General features: G+C 52.3%; 1 protein-coding gene across 4 annotated transcripts in view; it reads right to left on the reverse strand.

The window, feature by feature from the left end:
- Positions 1–17825, reverse strand: part of SYNDIG1 (synapse differentiation inducing 1) — a 123252-nt gene that overhangs the window by 91657 nt on the left and 13770 nt on the right. The window contains exon 2 of one of the 4 annotated variants that reach the window (XM_082429769.1): positions 10978–11098. The exons of the other annotated variants lie outside the window; for them this stretch is intronic. The gene's annotated coding sequence lies outside the window, so the exon portion shown is untranslated. The remainder of the gene's footprint in view (positions 1–10977; positions 11099–17825) is intronic. 4 annotated transcript variants of the gene reach the window in all.

Below are 17825 nucleotides of genomic sequence, written 5' to 3' on the forward strand. Positions count from 1 at the left end.
GCACCAGCCCCGATCCTCAGGACCCTCGTCCTCTGAGGATGCTCTCGAGAGCCTACGCAGCCCCCCTTGACTTGTGGCAGCGGCTGAATACGGCCAATTTCATTTGATTCCAGGCTGTGCTCCTGCTGGTCTTAGCTGGCAGGCTTCGACGCAGTGAGCCTTAAAGTTAGAAAAAATAGGCACCGAATGAGGCTGGATCACAAACCAGCACAGGGACCAGGATAATATTCCAAGTGACAGATTAGAGGCTGAACCCAGAGCACTTGCCCCACTTGTGTTTCTAGCCTATTTCAGTCCTGGTGTCACCAGATCATCTTATTTCTCGGGAGCAATCTGCTTTCTCCATTGAGGCAGACTATGCACGCAATGTGTAACCTCCTGCAACAAAGCATCTGACCACATTGCATAGCAGCAGATGCTTCAAAAGGCAGAGCTGAGCTCACAAGAGAGCAAGGGAAATATTCAGGGGCAGAAATGTTAAAGACAGACATGAAATACAGAGTCTGAAACGCAAGCTGACACTGCTGCCTCTCTCGGGAGAGGCCAGTCTCGGTAAACAAGGCTTGGGTCGTAGTGGTCCCTCCGGGAGGAGTAGGGACTGAGGCCCCACATAAAGATGGGATTCTCGAAGGATGACACGTGCAGTGAAAGCGCTGCCTAGAATCACTGCCCAACAGTACAGTGAGGGCCTGAGACTGTGGCACGTTCTCTGCTGGAAACTCCACATCATGCAGAACTGACGTCTGAAATGTTATCATGCACGTGGTCAGGAAAACCCTCAAGCTGAGAAACTCACATTAAAAAATGGTCTCGAGTCAGGGATCCCCGGGGCACCTGCCAGACGCATCTTCCCCTCAGTAAATCCTCAGCCAGAATTTTCAGAGTTCCAGTGAGATGGGTCACAGTATAAACATCTAAAATTTACCAAGAAACAACCCACCATGTGCCTGCGTCAGCGGATGGAGCCGCCTCCCACAAACTTTGGATAAAGGACAGTAACAAAGAGGTGATACAGTAAGTCGCTTTCAAGATGTTCAAGGCGTACAAGGAGGCACTAAACCCACACAGAGAAAAGCACGCTATCAAAAGTCTAGGCAAATTAGAATTTCCTAAAGTAAAAATATGTATTGAATTTAAAACACGACGGAGGAGTTAATGAGCACACTGGACTTATCTGATGAGGGAATTAAGGAACAGTAATATGGCAGTGCTGTTACTGCCTGTACTCAGCATACGGTGAGAAACATGAAACACAGATGAGAAGGCAGGAAGATAAAAGGAGAAGGTCCCTTAATCACCTGATAGAAATACTGCAGGAAGAGACTGGGATTCCAGAGAACGTTGAGAAGGAAAGAGGCAACGTCTAAAGAGATTTGAGATTTTATCAGAACTAGTGAAAGATGTAAATTTGCAGATTCAGTAGCACATAATGCAGGTGATTCCACACCTATACATCTTAGAGTAAAACTATACAAAAAATATGATCCTGACAAGAGGAAGATATATAGATTGTCTCTAGGAAAAAGGCAAACCAAGAGTAGATTTCTCAACAGCAGCTATAGAAACCGTAAAAAAATCAAAAAAGACCTCAGAGAAAGTGCAAAAACACTCTGGACCTAGAATTCAGTAACTAAACTATTCTTCACAAATGAGAACAAACTGCATTTGGCCAAAGACTGAGAATAAACCACCAACAGACCTTCACTGAGAATAAACCACCAACAGACCTTCACTGAAAAGGCTACTGAAGCATGTTCTCCAGACCAAAGGAAATTGATCACAGAATGCAGAAATGAGATGAAGACGTAAGGAAGGGAGAAATGTGACCAATCATTAACAAGCATTGACTACAGAAGATGACAGCAACCATGCAGCAATAATGATGAATTCTGGTGTCACAAAGTGAGAGGCAACAGAAATCCTGAACAATCATGCAAGGCACGAGGAGGATTCTAAGATCTTTATATCATTGAGGAGAAGGACGATGACAGCACTGACTCTAGTTTGTACATTAAGGAATGCACATTAAAATCTTAAGAGTCATATCTAGCAATATGAATAAAAAGTATACCTTTAAATAAGTTGAGGGAGAAAAAAAGAATAAACAGTTCACAAGAAACCAGAGACCCAGATTTATTTTAAAATGACAACTAATTGAAGTTGTGTGTGTGTGCGTGTGTGCACGTGTGCACTGAATCGCTGAACCCCTCTGGGGCTGAATAAAACATGTCTGCAGCCCAGCTGGTCATAAATTCTGAGCGACTGGCATCTGTGCCAGGGGTTTCTGCAAAAATTACAGGGACCCAGGGACATCATACAGTAAAGTGATACTCCGGAGAGAGATTTACACCACAAGCCTTTGGAATCCTTCATACATTTTATTTATGGTCTTTTTACGCCGTGTTACTTTCTTAAGTCACAATGAATGCATTCTGTTTTGGGACTTGGCATCCCGGCAATTGTGTTTTTATTTCTTATTGGCCTGGTGGCAATACTCTTTAAGTTAATCTTTAGGCTCCTTACTTCTACCTCTATTTATTTCCTTTTTCCTTCAATTCTCACAAGTATTCCAGAGCGTGCCTGTGGGTAGGTGGGGTTGGGAGCTGGAACAATCATGTCTTTTTTTTTTTTAAATCATTTTGAAGAACTGTATCTATTTAGCTTCCAATTCCTAGTCTTGTTTTAACCTTTGTGTGCTCATTTTGTTTTTGTTTTTATTTTAAATTTCAATCTTTAACTTCTAGGCTTTCCTCTTAATTTTGTTGCCTCTATGTTTTATATTTGTTTTAACATTTATTTTCAACCTTTTTCATCTTGTTGACTTTTTTCTTCCTTGTAGAGTTAAGTTATCTGACAGTTAAATATCATTCCTAATTATAACTTTCCACTTCCCCACTGTTAACCATTGGGTCACCTCTTAACCTCCTTCTCACCTCCCTAGTCTGTTTTATCCCCTCCTCTTCTCAGGCAGTTTTCTTTTCTTCTTTAGTGGCCTTTGCTTTTAGGCCCACATGTGCCTCAGGGAGACCCAGACCCTTCTCTCTAGTTATGCCTGAGTGGCTCCTTTGGGCCGCGGCTCTTACGAGGGATCACAGCTGGCTGACCTTCCTGATTAGGGCTTCCTGGATTTGCGGGAACAGCGCACCTCCTGCCTAACCCCTGCCCTTCTTGGTGCTGAGCTCCTTGCTTGGGATCCACGAGTTCTGGGCAAACCATCCACAGTGTGTCCTAGACCAGGAGGAGACAGATGGCCTGCAGGAGGCCAGCGCAGGCTGCTTCCCTCCTGGTGGAGAGGGCTGGCCTGGCTGTGGGCGCCCTGCTCACACCCGCCGGGGGCTCACTTTCTTTTCTCCGGCAGAGGGGTCCCCAGAAGCCACAGGAGGGACCTGCCACCTCGCTGACACCTGCCCTGTGTGCTGAGCAGGTGCAGCGAGGGGCTTCCTCTGGGCCCCGTGGCCCCCTCCCCTGGGGCTCCCATGCTCACAGCCCTCCGACCGTGGCGAGTTTGGGTTCCTGTTGGTGCAGAGGGCCAGGCTAGGAGCAGGCTTCATACAAAGGGGGGGGCCTAAGGCCTGAGCTCTGAACAGCATCTTTCAGAAAAGCCCAGGCTCTCAGCAGTCAGGGATAAACTGACCCTGCCTCTATTTGCTTCTCCCTCAGGAGCCACCGGAAAATAAAGATGAAGAATCAGGAAAAGTTCTTGCGTTCCTGGATTTGCAGATGCGGACGGCCCCTGCCCGTATGCCCGTGGCGCTCATCACGGCAAGCAGCAGAAGGTACCCTCTGGTCCAGGTGTCTGGTGGGCTGCGGAAGGAGTCACTGGCCCAGGAGTGGCCTCAGCTCCGTGGACCGAGGTGCCGTGACCTCCCCGCACACTGGACCTGGTTGCCAGTGGGCTGACTCTTGACAATGAGCTGGGTGGGTCCGGGGACAGTCGCTCCCTGGAAGTGAGGTCACCAGGCACCTTTGCGGCAAGCAGGGCCACGCCTGGACTGCTCTCTTCTCCAGCTATGACCCGTTGGGGCTTCTGGATCAGGACGTTTCCTGCCAGCCGTTAATGTTACACGACTTCAAGAAACTTGAATTTTGGGAAGTTTTTTTTCGTTTTTTTAAAGGACCGCATTCATTCATTCATTTATTTATTTATTTATTTATTTATTTATGGCTGCGTTGGGTCTTCGTTTCTGTGCGAGGGCTTTCTCCAGTTGTGGCAAGCAGGGGCCACTCTTCATCGCGGTGCGCGGGCCTCTCACTATGGCGGCCTCTCTTGCTGCGGAGCACAGGCTCCAGACGCGCAGGCTCAGTAGTTGTGGTGCACGGGCCTAGTTGCTCCGCGGCATGTGGGATCTTCCCAGACCAGGGCTCGAACCCGTGTCCCTTAGCGTTGGCAGGCAGATTCTCAACCACTGCGCCACGAGGGAAGGGCCGAATTTTGGGAAGTTTTAAGTTTGAGATTTTATTTCTCCAGCTTTCAGGGGAAAAAGTGATGTTACACCAGGACGTTGGCCCCCTTAACCCCGGTGGCATCAGGGAGAGCTGCTGTCATGCTCTCATGTCTCCGGGGACTTTGTTTCTCCTAAACCTGGCTCGGTTTCTGGATAACTTGACTTGTGACCCTGCTTGTGTTTTTCTTTCCTGCGCCGTGGAAGTACTGCTCCTCGGGCACTGGGCACATTCGGGATAAAGGTGTAACTTTACCTCATCCCACGTGCCCTTGGTCTTACAAGTTGCCTGGATTGACAGACCCCACCTCCCGCCCCCAGCGCGGCTGCATCACCTAGAAAGATTCCCCCCCGGAGGTGAACCATCAGCGGAGCCTGGTGTGTCACACTGAACAATGCGGGTAGATTGGGGCCAGGGCTCGACAGGTGGGACTAATCACACCCCCTCAGAGTCAGCACTGAGACTATGTCACAGCCCCTCTTTTATTTCTGCCATCCTGGGACACATATTCTGGACCGATAAAGGAAGCCATCTCCTTTAGCCATGTTGTTTTAGACCCAGCCTCTGGCTCCCCCTGTGCTATAGCATTTAGCAGGAGGGAAACTTTGAATGACACGTCACCATCCACAGACGCCTAAAACCTTGCTTCAGGTGCTGCGGGTAAGGCTTGCCCTTACCTCCCATGTTGGGCCTTCGGATCTCCTCAGAAGCCCCAGCCCACTTTGCTCTCATGTCCAGACCTGCTCCCCTTAGGAGAACGCAGAGTCTGCAAGTCAGCACACCACCCCAGCCAGCTCAGTCAGGCAAAGGGCGACACAACAAAATGGGTGGGGGCCGCCTGGGATCCCGCTGAACTCAGCTTTTGTTAATGATGCTGCAGCACCGCCAAAAAACAAACCCCAAGGTGTGACATCTGGCCGCCTGAACTCCACCCGAATCCAGCTGGGAGGCTGAGCGAGGGGGCAGATCTGGGGCATGGATGTGCAGGGACCAAGCTGGTCCTGGCCCCCCCAACCATGCACCAAGAAGAGGCTTTCATGCCTCATCACCTCCACCTCCAGAAACAGCCCCCGACAGCCTCTTCTCTTCCAGACCATCTCCCCGAGGCATCCCTGACGGCTCCCTCTCCTGCTCTGCCCCCAACCCCAGGTCTCCCCACCCCCATTGCCAGGCCAACCTCCTCCGTCCAGCCCTTAAATGCTGGGTTTAAGTCCTTCCTCCCTGGTAATTTCCCTGTCGCCCCTGGTGCCAACTTCACCCGTGCCACTGCCCACCAGATCCTCTGGAATCCCCACCAGGACCTCTCAAGAGCGTCAGACTGCATCCCACCTGCGTCCGTGAACAGCCACCACCTGTTCACCTGTACAAGCCCCAAACTGGGAGTCTATTTTACCACCATCTGCTCGTCACTGAGCAGTCCTGTGATTACGTCTCTGACCCAGGCCACCCCCGCCACCTCCCAGCTCCTCCCATACCCATTCCTGGCCAGGGAAGCTGCTGGTGACACCATGTGTAAGTCCTGCCAGTGACACCACTCCCGGACGCAGACCAAGGCCTGAGAGGCCCAGTACACGCCAACCCCTGTCTAATTCTCCACCTCAACTCTGACCACCCCCAGCTTTCCGTGCTCCAGCCCCACTGGCCTTTTTTCACTTCCTTGGAGTAAAAGTTACTCTTCATGAACTACAGATTTCAAGTTTGGGTCTTGACCCACTCTGAAGAAAACTGCAAACTTAAGAATTTCCATGCTTCACAATGGGAAAAATAATCCCCCGAGGACCAGCCCCCTAATAGCCTCACAGCCATAGGTGGGGACCTAGGGGCCAGGTGGAGACTGGTCAGCCCACAGGCGGTCTGCATGGGTTTCCTCAGTTTGTCTCAGTTCCCTCTATTCCCTAGCTTCCTTCCATGGGCTTCCTTGAACATTTTTTTTATGTGGTCCCTTTATACATGGCATCTTTATCTGACCCTTGGACTAGAAATGCCACAGCCTGCATTGCACTAAACATGCCACCAGAGACCCACAGGCCAAGCATGTCTGTAGCAGGAGCTGCTTGGGCTGGAGGCCGGTCTCTTCTTTGCAAGGATCAGACCTGCTGAAAGGAAGAGTTCTTCAATCCACTCAGCCAGGAACACAGGTGGCTGGACGCTGTCCTTGGTGCTGGACACACGTCGTGGCCACGCGAGGAAGCCACGTCCTCGTGAAGTCCACGCTCTACCTGAGGGTGGGAGGCAGATGTGAGTTACGTGGGTGGGAGCCGTAGACAGGCTGGAGCAGGGCAGGGGGCCTTGGAGCGGGGTGGGGAGGCACCCAGGGGTATGTGGGGGACACTGCGCGTGGCAGTGCATTGTTGCTTCCAGGAGAACTTTGCATCTCATCTCAGGAGCAGAAATAGACAAGCTGCGCATGAGCCTGGGCTATTTTTACCGCTTGGACACCGTGAGTCATGCTGCTGACGGTGTCTCCCTCTTTGCACTGCTGCTGTGAGCTCTCGGCCAGCTCCGGACACCATGATAGGATTTGGGGCACTGACCTCTCTCCTGGTCCTGTCTCACTTTTTCCCTAATTTTTTCTCTTCAACTCATTAGTATCACCTATGGATGGGCTGGATAGTTGGCAAATCAGTCTTGTTAACTGCCATGCATCCTTGTCACGCCCTGGGTGATTGAGGCTATGCATAACCCATCCTGTAGATTCCCAGCCATCAGCAGCCCTTCCTCCTTCAGGGAAGCCAGCCCTGCTCCACGGCCCGCAGGAAGGAGCAGCTCAGAGGAGGGGACAGTGTGCTTTGCTCACCAGCTTTGCTTCAAGGCCACAGAGTTGTTTTTTTTTTTTAATTTTTTAAAAAAATTTATTTATTTATTTATTTTTGGCTGTGTTGGGTCTTCGTTTCTGTGCGAGGGCTTTCTCTAGTTGCGGCAAGTGGGGGCCACTCTTCATCACGGTGCGCAGGCCTCTCACTATCGTGGCCTCTCTTGTTGCGGAGCACAAGCTCCAGACGCGCAGGCTCAGTTATTGTGGCTCACGGGCCTAGTTGCTCCACGGCATGTGGGATCTTCCCAGACCAGGGCTCGAACCCGTGTCCCCTGCATTGGCAGGCAGACTCTCAACCACTGTGCCACCAGGGAAGCCCCCCACAGAGTTTCTGAGACCCTGACCATGAATCTGGGGCAAAGGATGGTTCATGCATCCGGTATAAAGGGTCCTTGAAACTTGGAGCACAAGTGTGACATGCTTAATGCCCTGACTTCTGAAGAAGCATGGAACAAGCTTTATCAGAGTTAATTTAATATCCAGAGAAGACCCTAACTAGTCAGAGTTTAAAGAAGAATAAATATAAATACTGATAAAACTCTTGGAGGTGCTTTCCAGACACCCCAGAAGCATGTTTCTTTGTAATACGGTTGCTGGCACGCTCTTCTTACTTCTATGACCTTTGATTTTTGTCACCTTTAATGGCCAAGGACAGCCCGGCAGGTCTTCAGTGGTGCTGTACATGGGGATGTACGTTTGATCTGGAAATGCAAGTTACATGTTCTTAAGAGATTCTGGATGGGATGTCCATGGATTGACGCTTTCTCTTAAAAGTCACTAAAATACCTGCTGAGGCCAGTGAATAGCTGTTTCAAAGTCACATTCTTTCCCAGCTGGCTCTGCAGGAGAAGATTCCTTTGTGAGCATCCGGAGAGGTTCTGTCTCCTCCAGATTCACTGCCGTCTGTGCCTGGGAGATGATTCTTCCTGAGAGGCTGTGATGCTCTGTGAATCAGCAGCGACGTTATGCACAAGCAAGGCTGCTTCCCAAGGGGACACTGCCTCCCAGTGACACCCCAGCCCCTGCCCTCGCCGGCCTGGGACAGAGCTCACCTCGTGAGCAGGGGACAGAGCTCACCTCGTGAGCAGGAGACAAGCACATAATCCCAGAAGTGCCACCGTCTCAGTGGGGCTGCGACTCCACATCTATGGCGATGCCCAAGGTTGCCGGGCAGGCTGGAAACAAGGACCGGAGTGTAAGCAGTTTATTTGGGAGGTGGTTCCAGAAACACCGGGCAGGTAGTGGGGAGCAAGGCAGGGGGCAGAGAGGAGCCAGGAAGGTGTGTGCTATTAAGCCACTTCTGCTGCTGGCGGCTGGGCCCCATCCTGCCGGGGAGCCCGGGGACCGTGCGGAACCCGCAGGCAGAGTTATCCCACCCGAGGGGCCTCTGTACACCAACCCGCATCCACCACTGGTCAAGGGTCGCTCCCGGCCCTCGCTCCCCGGCTCTGGTGCAGGCTGATGGGGCTTCCACTGCTGGACAGGAGCGGCGGGTAGAAAGTGGCAGGTGTTTGCTGTAAGGAGCTTGGGCTCCCAGAGGTGAGGGTGCAGAGGCACCTGCACACGAGACTCCTGGACGAGACCGCGAGGCCGTCTTGTTTACCTCCGTGGGTACACTCGAAGTGTGATGGGTGATAACAGGGGGGCAAGGTGGGCAAGCTCCTCACAATTGGTCTGTCCCCACCATCCTGTAAAGTGGGCGCTGTTATTGCCACCACCCCCTTCAGGAGAGGGAACTGAGGGGCACAGGCAGAAAGTCTGATGGTCAGACAGCTGATAAGCGCGAAGTGGACTTTGAATCCAGCCCATCTGGCCTCAGAGCCCCGTCTCCAACCTCTGCTCTGTGCAGCTCCCCATTAGGAAGGCAGCTGGGCACAGAAACGGACACGGCTGGGCTGTTTACAGCCTGGCTCAGGGCCTGGAACAAACTTGAAGGCTGGAATCTGCATCACACAGACGACATCTTAGCTGTCACCCAGGGCCGGTGCTGAGGATGATGCAAAGTCAGCTGATCTGCCATCAAAGTACCACAGACACAGGGCGGCTGAAACAACAGACATTTATCCTCTCGCAGTTCTGGAGGCTGGAATCCGAGACCAAGGGGCCAGTATTTCCGGCAGGGGTCTCTGCCTAGTCTGCAACGGCCTCTTCCTCCCCGTGTCCTCCTCACACGGCCTTTCCTGGGTGCCTGCACTGCAGAAGGGAGACCTCTCTCCTCCTCTTTTAAGGCTACTAATTCCATCATGAGGGTTCATCTCACCCTAATCACCTCCCAAAGGCCCCACCTCCAAATACCATCACAATCGAGGTTGGGATTTCGACATATGAATTTTTGGGGACACAAACACTCAGCCCGTAACACGATTAAATAATAATTTTGAAGAGTTTTAGTATATTATCTATAAAAGCATATTCAAAGCAAAGCGTAGATAGTACTCCATAAAGTATAAAATAGAATGTATAACATACTTAAATATATGAAATCTGCAAGTATATTATGTACCTAGATCAGTAGATACATATACTTCTCTTCCTAAACGCTCCAAATCGTTCCAGATGTTTGCTAGCTTGAGGAAATCTCATTCTTTTTCAGTTTTTTACTGTTTGTGTGGTAGAGTTGGTAAGCCATCTGTTTCTGCTTTCCATTTTCTTCACTAATTAGAAAATGCTCCTGTGGGTCCCACCCGGGGGTCCTGAGCACATGTCCCGACTGGCAGCGGCAGATCACGAGTGTAATTTATTCCGCTTTGTGGGAAATGCATCTCCCCCAGCAGCGGCTTCTAAATAGAAATCCCACGTCCTCTGTCCTGTGCTCCTCCTGGGGCAGCACTGATGTTCAGATAGACACACTGTTACGAGTCAGCATCTTTAAAGCAGTGCTTACCCAAGCATCTCACGGAGCCAGACGGTGAAGCCGTGTCTGAAGCATGACGCCCCACAGGGCCTGGACACGGAAGCCGCCTTGGATCTTACATCCTATAAAAATTCCATGCTTCTAAGAAAATATGAGCCAGCAATGAGATAGTAAATGACGAAAGTTGTATTAGTGCTACTTGGAAGAGAGAAGATTCTTTAGTAAGCCCATAAAAGCTGGATCTAGGGCAAAAAAAACTCAAAGGGATTTTTCAAGGGTAGGGAATAAGGAGAAATTGAAAATTAGAAATAGATAAAAATTATATCACTCAAAAGAAAAAAAGAGTGAGGGCTTCCCTGGTGGCACAGTGGTTAAGAATCCACCTGCCAATGCAGGGGACATGGGTTCGGGCCCTGGTCCGGGAAGATCCCACAAGCTGGGGAGCAACTAAGCCCGTGTGCCACAACTACTGAGCCTGTGCTCTAGAGCCCGCGAGCCACAACTGCTGAGACCACGTGCCACAACTACTGAAGCCTGCGCGCCTAGAGCCTGTGCTCCGCAACAAGAGAAGCCACCGCAATGAGAATCCCACGCACCACAACAAAGACCCAACGCAGCCAAAAAAAAAAAAAAAGAAAAATTAAAAAAATGTAAACCACCTCATTAATAATTTTAATCAAAAAAAAGAAAAAAAGAGTGCAAAATATTTTTAAATATCTTAAGTACAAAAGCAGACAGATCATTTTTTCCTCGACTCTGTTGGGGGTATTTTAACTTAGTGTATGGGGACAAGATGTCATAGGTGGAAAAAAATCATCATTTTCACTGCAGATTCAGTAAAGGAAGGAGTAAAACTAGTATTTACTTGCACTGTGCTGAGTTCTCTCACGTTCATTAACAGGTGATCACCTCGCCGACCCCAGCATGGGACATGATGCCCACTTTATGGAGGAGGAAGCAGATGGCCAGAGAAGCCGGTTACACACCTGGTCAGGAACAGAGGCAGAGTTTACACCCAGGTCTGTTGGAAGCCCATCCTCACTCCATCACATAAAATACCACACTTTTAGAATCAAGAAGAATAAAATACATTTAACAGAAGAAGCTGAAATGTGTACACCAAAAACTATCAGACTCCATTAAAGAAATTACAGAACGAAGTAAAGGCAGAGGCATTTCACGTTCACAGATTGGAAACAGCGCTGTCGCGATGGCCACACTCCTCAGGTCAGCCTGCAGTTTCCATGCAACCCCATCAACACAAAACTGGGTTTTTGGCAGAAAGTGACAAGCTTACCCTAAAATGCACACAGAAATGCAAGAGACAGGGTTCCTCTCCTGCTGCTTCTGCAGCATAGGTCAACCTAAATGTTACTGAATATAAAATAGTAACAATCCCATTTATTGGGCAGTTACTGTTAGCCTAGGGGTTCATATACCTCACCAAGGTGATCTTGATCAATCCCCCCAAAAGTTTAGGATTACACAGAATTGCTCCTATTTTACGCCTGAAGAAAGTGAGGGCCAGGTTTTAGGATTTGGCCCTAGTTCTGCCTGAGTAAATCCCCACTGGATTGTCAGAAAGGAAAGTTCTCTACCGTGTTTCTTCCAACCTGACCGACACTGTCTGAGGCTGAGATTGTCAATGGGGTGAGTCTCATCCAAGCTGCCTCCTGGTCCCACCCCAGGTGACACCCAGGCTTGCTGCCCTCAGTGAACCAGTTAGCTGAGGGGAATGGAAAGATGTGGGCTCAGATTATAAACTGGGTTATGCCAGGAACATAAATGGAGGTGGGGGGAACAAAGGATGAGTGCTTTGTATCTCCCCAAAAGGAGGTGATGGGGAGGGGACCCCAAAAGGCGGTCAAGTAGTTGAACTCCACCAAGTTGGGCAGCAGGCGGGTGGGTCTGAAGGACGTTTTCTGCCCACAGACGCAGGCCTGTCATCTGAAGCGTCTCAGAGGGACGCCCCCACCTCCCTCTCCACAGGTCAAAGAGTTGAGTTGGCAAATCCCATCCTAGCAGGGGAGCTGCTAGGACCTGGATACACGGGTCCTTTGCCAGGTCAAATCCTTGTCTTAGTTTAAATTTATCCAGTGTAAGTGTAGTAAGTACAATGTCAATGACCACAATCATAGTAGGTGCATGAGTGACTGTTCCAATAAATAGAAACTCTTTCTAACCGATTGGTGTTATGTAGCAAATGAGAACTGGCATTTCTGGGACCTTGATTTGAGCAGCGTACACCATTCCTAACAGGGGCACCTACACAGACACAGGAACTTAGCACGCTGGGAGGGACCTCACACCTGCCTGTGGGATAAAGGGCATCTGTGGGTCCACCTCAGAGGGGGAGGAGGGCTGCCATGTGCCCCCAACCAGGGGCGTCAAGAGAGCCAGAACCACGTGGTACCATGCTGGGGTCCCCTCCCCAGCACGCGGGGGCTCCCCCGCACAGCCACTCTGGCCTTCTGTACAGCAGAGGGGCCAGCGACCAGACTGGGGCCCCTGGTCCTCCCCGTGGCCAGTCCTGGCAGGCCCTGCCCTGCCCACTCCCTCCTGCCACCTGCAGGAACCGCTCACAAATGGGCGATGTCACACCTGCCACCGTCTCTCCACCGGCCACCTCTTATGTCACTGCTCTGTGGTTTCAGGGTCCACCCAGCTCCCCGGCTTCTCAAGGGCTTCCCTCCCCTCCTCAGCACCCTCCCTCTGATACCTCCACTCACCTGCCGGAGCATCAAGCCTCCACCATTGCCCCCAGCACTGAGCTCCAACCCACGGACCTTGACATCTCTCACCGTCTGATCACCTCACACCCCAATCCCACAGTGTGATCTCTGACCCATCGTTACAATCCCACACTCACACACACAATTCCCTTGCCCTTGTGCTTTCTTGGCGAAGCCCCTGCCCGCCTCCAGCCTCCCTGATCCCACACCTGGTAAGTGAAGAGGGTGGTTGAGACCCTCCAGTCTTGGCCTCCGTGGCCTGAGAGCTCACAGGGCCGAGCTGACGGTGTCTGTTGCTCCTTATTCCCGTTTCCTGGGCTGATCCCGAGTCTCCTTTCCAGACTCCACAAGCCAGGATGACCCCTGATGCTTCCTTCATCTTCCCTCTCTTGCCTCTCCCCTGGGTGGGCTCAGCCAGTCCTCAGGCTCAGTACCCGCCACATGCTGGTGGTGTCCACACTGGCACCCACCATGCCCCCTCTGAGCGGGCAGCCGGCCTGGCACTCCCAGGGGGGCCAAGCCCCCGACTCCCGGAGCCTCGAGGCAGAGCCCGCCCTCCCTCCACCCCTCACCCAGCTCTGCACAGCTCGGAGTGCCCGCTGGGATTCAGGTGACTTCTGGGCCCTGGACACCAAGCAGTGAGCGAATAGGAGCCCTGCCTCACGGGCATCCAAGCCCCTCAGCCACGTGGTCCTAGACCTGAGCCGTCCTCCATTCGTCTCTTCCTGTCGTGACCCCAGTAGTCCAGTCCCTCCCAGGAGTCCCTGGCCATGTCCTGCCCGCCTGCTTCCCCTTCACGGACACAGCAGAGTCGGACCCCTCAGGAACCGGAGCCTCTCGCTGCTGCTCCAACCACCTGCGAGGGTCCCGATGGACTCAGAGCACAGCCTGGCCCTGGCCCCTCCGCCTGGAGATGCCCTGCAGCCCCGCATTTCCCTCAGCATGGCCGGCTCTCTGCGTGGGTCCATCGGGACTCGGCTGCTGTGCCCACACCCTCTGCGCACGTCTTGGCTCGGCTGGATCCTTTCTGTCCATAGGATCTCAGCCCTGAAGTCGTTTTCCTACAGATGCCAACCGTGTCCACCACGTAGATCGTTCCAATGGCCCGTCTGCCTGTCACGTGAGCCTGCTTCCTCCACGGTTTAGACTGCCTGCCTGTCCCCACGCCACCCAGGAATGCACGTCCTGACAGCTGAGGCCACGTGAGGTCACTCACATCAGAGCCTGGCTCATAAAAACGCTCAGCTCTTGGCAGGATGAAAAAGCAGTCTTTCTGGAAGGCTCCAGCCCACACTGTCCCAGGTGACTGATTCACATCCACAATCACTTCACACCTGAGCATTTGCCTGAATCTGCTCGTTCACGATTCACCACCAGACCAGCCACTGCTGGGCCTGAAAGGAGGCACTGGTTACTGCTCATCCTGGACTGGTTGTGAGTGGGCATCATGCCTCTGCTACGGGGCCCTGGCTTCACCTTGTCCATGACCGCAGACTCAGTGGGGACCAGGACAGAGTGCCAGCTCAGCAGAAGTGACCAAGGAGGTCAGACCAACCTCAGCCCTGCATGGACACTCTAGGGAAAGGCCGTCTGAAAACCTCCAGAACTTATTTTAATATAAGAGATTACTGTTTCCAAAGGATATTTGATTTGGGGGAAAATCCAGTTAAAATAAATCCACTTAAACCAGGAACCAACTTTCACGGCAGTGTGTGCACACGTGGGTTTCATGCCCCAAAGGGAACTCGTCGTAGGAAGTGAGTTCATTTAACCTTTAACAAGGTTTACAGATAATTATGAATGTGCGAATTCTCAGAGCAGGGATGATCGCGTGGTCAGGTTTACTGGTATAATTAATTCTTCCAACAAAACTGATTTCACAGCAACTGGAAAGAGGATGATTTTTGCAAAATAGTCAGGGTTTCCCTAACTTTTGTGAGGACACCTCTGTGCTTCCATAGCTTTGTGTTACAAAGAGCTCCACCTGCCCTCTCCTGGCACCTGTCCTCGACGGCCACCCTCGTCTGCACGGCAGTCAGGCCCTGAGGAAGTCCAGGACCGCCTGAACTGGACCCCCTCTGCTGGGCCAGGGAAGCGGTCCGGGATCCCCTGGGATTTGTCTCCTCCCTGGCTCTGCCCCACACAGAGGGTCCAAGTTTACAGAGTGTCTGGTGGGGCTGCTGACTTGGCATCTGCCTGCCCCTCCTCTGTGCCCACCTGAACCCCGGCTGCCCAGCTTCCCAGCATCACCTGGCTGCCCCGTGCACAGCCCACTCTCGGTTAAGGCCCCATAAGAGGCAGCGCCAGCCCCCGGGAGCTGGCCCGACTTTGGCTAACACCACTGAGCGCTGCCCCCTCTCAGCTCAGGTAATCGTCAAGACAACACCGGGGGCAACTGGTGCCTCCTCTTCATTCATAGGGAAACCGAGGCACAGAGAGGTTGAATAACTTTGCCAAGGGCCAGGTGTAGGCCAGGGCTCAGACCCGGGCAGGCGGACCACGGAGTCCCCAGCACAGCCCCTTTGCACCACCACCTCCCTGCCACCATCCCTCCGGCCCAGCCTCTCTCCATTCCCCAAATGCCACAAGTAAACCCCATCCCGAGGGCTCATAGGCAAAGCATAACTGCTATTTTAGGTAAAATAACTCTATAAATAAAAATCAAGAAGCTGCAAAGACAAGCCTTATATAAACTCTTCCAGGAACTGTTCTCTTCCCCCCATGTGGAAACAGACCAAACCACAGAAGGACCAAACACAGCAGAAGAAACCCCATTGCTTCCGCCTGCCACTGGTCATCACGGGAGCAGAACGGAAAGAATCCGCTTACCTAAAAGCCTGGGCCCCAGATTTGCCCACGTCCTCGCCCGACATGTGCTCTCAGGCTCCTGGCTGCCCACCTCCCACCCTGCCGCCCCTCTGCTGTTATCTGTGGGCACAGGGGCAGCGGACCCACCCCTGGGGACCACGTTCAGATCTGCCAGCTGGACGAATCGGGGCCTCCGGTGCACTAGAAGGAGGGCCGCCTAGCGAAGAACAAAGCATTCCACGAGGTGTCTTCACACAGTCCAGGCACATGGCTGTCTGTGTCCCCAGAAATGTCCTCTGGCTTGCTGTCCCCCCGGGTGCCCCCAGGAGCAGCTCCTTCCAGAAGTGAAGTTCATGGCGGCAGAGTTTACTGTTCAGGGTGTGAGTGTGTGTGTTTCTGTAAGTGGATATACCCATGTGTGTGTTGGTATGTATGTGTGTGTCTACGTGAATATGTCTGTGTGTGCACATGCATGTCTGTGTGTGTGTTGGTATGTATGTGAGTGTGTCTATGTGAATATGTCTGTGTGTGCACATGCATGTCTGTGTGTGTGTGTTGATATGTATGTGAGTGTTGTCCATGTGAATACGTCTGTGTGTGCGTGCGTGTGTGTGAAGGAATGGGGAAGGAACGTGACATTCGTCTGCCGACAATATTGTCTTCTAAGAGGAGCTAGATCTCCAGTTCTAGGTCAGGGCACCTGCAGGGGTCTCGGCCTCCACAGGCAGCTCAGACTTGCCAAAACCATGAACAGGGCTGAGTCACTGCAGGAGAAACCATGACTAACAGGGAAAGGCTTTTTACATGTTACCCGGGGATCAAACGCTGGCCCTTTCGTCCCAGAGCCGGCAGCACCCTGGCGCATCCCTGGCCAACGCGGGAGCCGTGCTTCTAGCTGAGAATCCTGGTGGAGGGTCTTCCTCCATATTTAACTCCTGTTCTGCAAACCCTCACATCTGCTCCCACTCAGCTGGTCGATAAGGCACCTGGGCCCAGAATACAGAGCCCTCAGCGACGGCCGACTCAGCGGGGATCCATCTCTCTAAGCAGAGCCAGTGTGCGCATGGGGTGGGCTCTCTGCACCCACGTCCACGGGTTGCAGCACAGAGGACGCCGGGCCCCCCCTCAGCTGGTCCCAGAGCCCGCGGGACAGTCTGGAGCCTGGATGATTATCACCACCTCGCTCTAGTGCTAATCCATCTGGTCTACCTGTTCTCAACCCGCTCCAGGCAGTGGAGCCACAATTAGGTCACCAAGGGACATGGAGAGCTGACGACGGGGAGGTCACTCAGCAAGGCACTGTTTTGAGCACTTTGTGTGAGTGAAGAAGGAGCGACGTCTACCTGGCTGCCAGGTCTGGTGCCGAGAAGGCAGCAGCTCACGTGGGGCAGGGTCCCCCGCAGGGGCTCAGGGTTCCCGGCTGAGTCACTTCCCACCTTTCCTCTCTGCAGGGGAGCGAATGGCCTGCTGAACTCCCATCCGACGTTTGCTCAAGGGCTGCAGTGTTGAATTCAGTACAAACATATATTTTTATGTGGAGATATTTTCAGCCCGTCTTTTCTAGCCACACGTGTCAGTTATTACTTGCTATGTAACAAACACCCCAGAAGTTAGCAGGTTAAAATGGCAGCTGTTTTATTTGCTAACAGTCCTCTGGGTCAGCAGGTGGGCTGAGCTTGGCCACTTGGTTCTTGGCTGGCCTTTCCTGCGGGTTACTCATGAGGCTACAGTCACTGGGGCTCCACTGGGGCTGGGGAGCCCAGGACAGCCTCACTGGCATGGCTGGTGGCTCCTGGTAGCTGTTGGCTGGACCATGTGCTGACCTGGGCTCCTTCACAAGCCTGGCAAGGTCCAGAAGAGCGAGTCCAGAAGAAGCCTGGGCTTCTCAGAACGAGCACATCACCCTCCCACTTCATTGTGTTGGTCAAAGTCAGGCAGGCGGCCAGGCCACATGCAAGGGTGGAGAAATAGACTCCCCCTCTTGATGGGAGGGTGGGGTGTCACTGTGCAAATGGGGGTTGTGGGGAGATGAGAGGAACCTTGTCGCCCATGTTTGCAAACAAGCTACTGTACCTCCCACCAGGCAAGATATTATGGAAGGAAGGAGACATGCATGATTCCTGCGTGTGCACACATGCATACATGGATACAGGCACACTATGTGTGTCTATAC

Source organism: Balaenoptera physalus, assembly GCF_965194825.1.
Source record: "Balaenoptera physalus genome assembly, chromosome: 16".
NCBI lineage: Eukaryota > Metazoa > Chordata > Mammalia > Artiodactyla > Balaenopteridae > Balaenoptera > Balaenoptera physalus.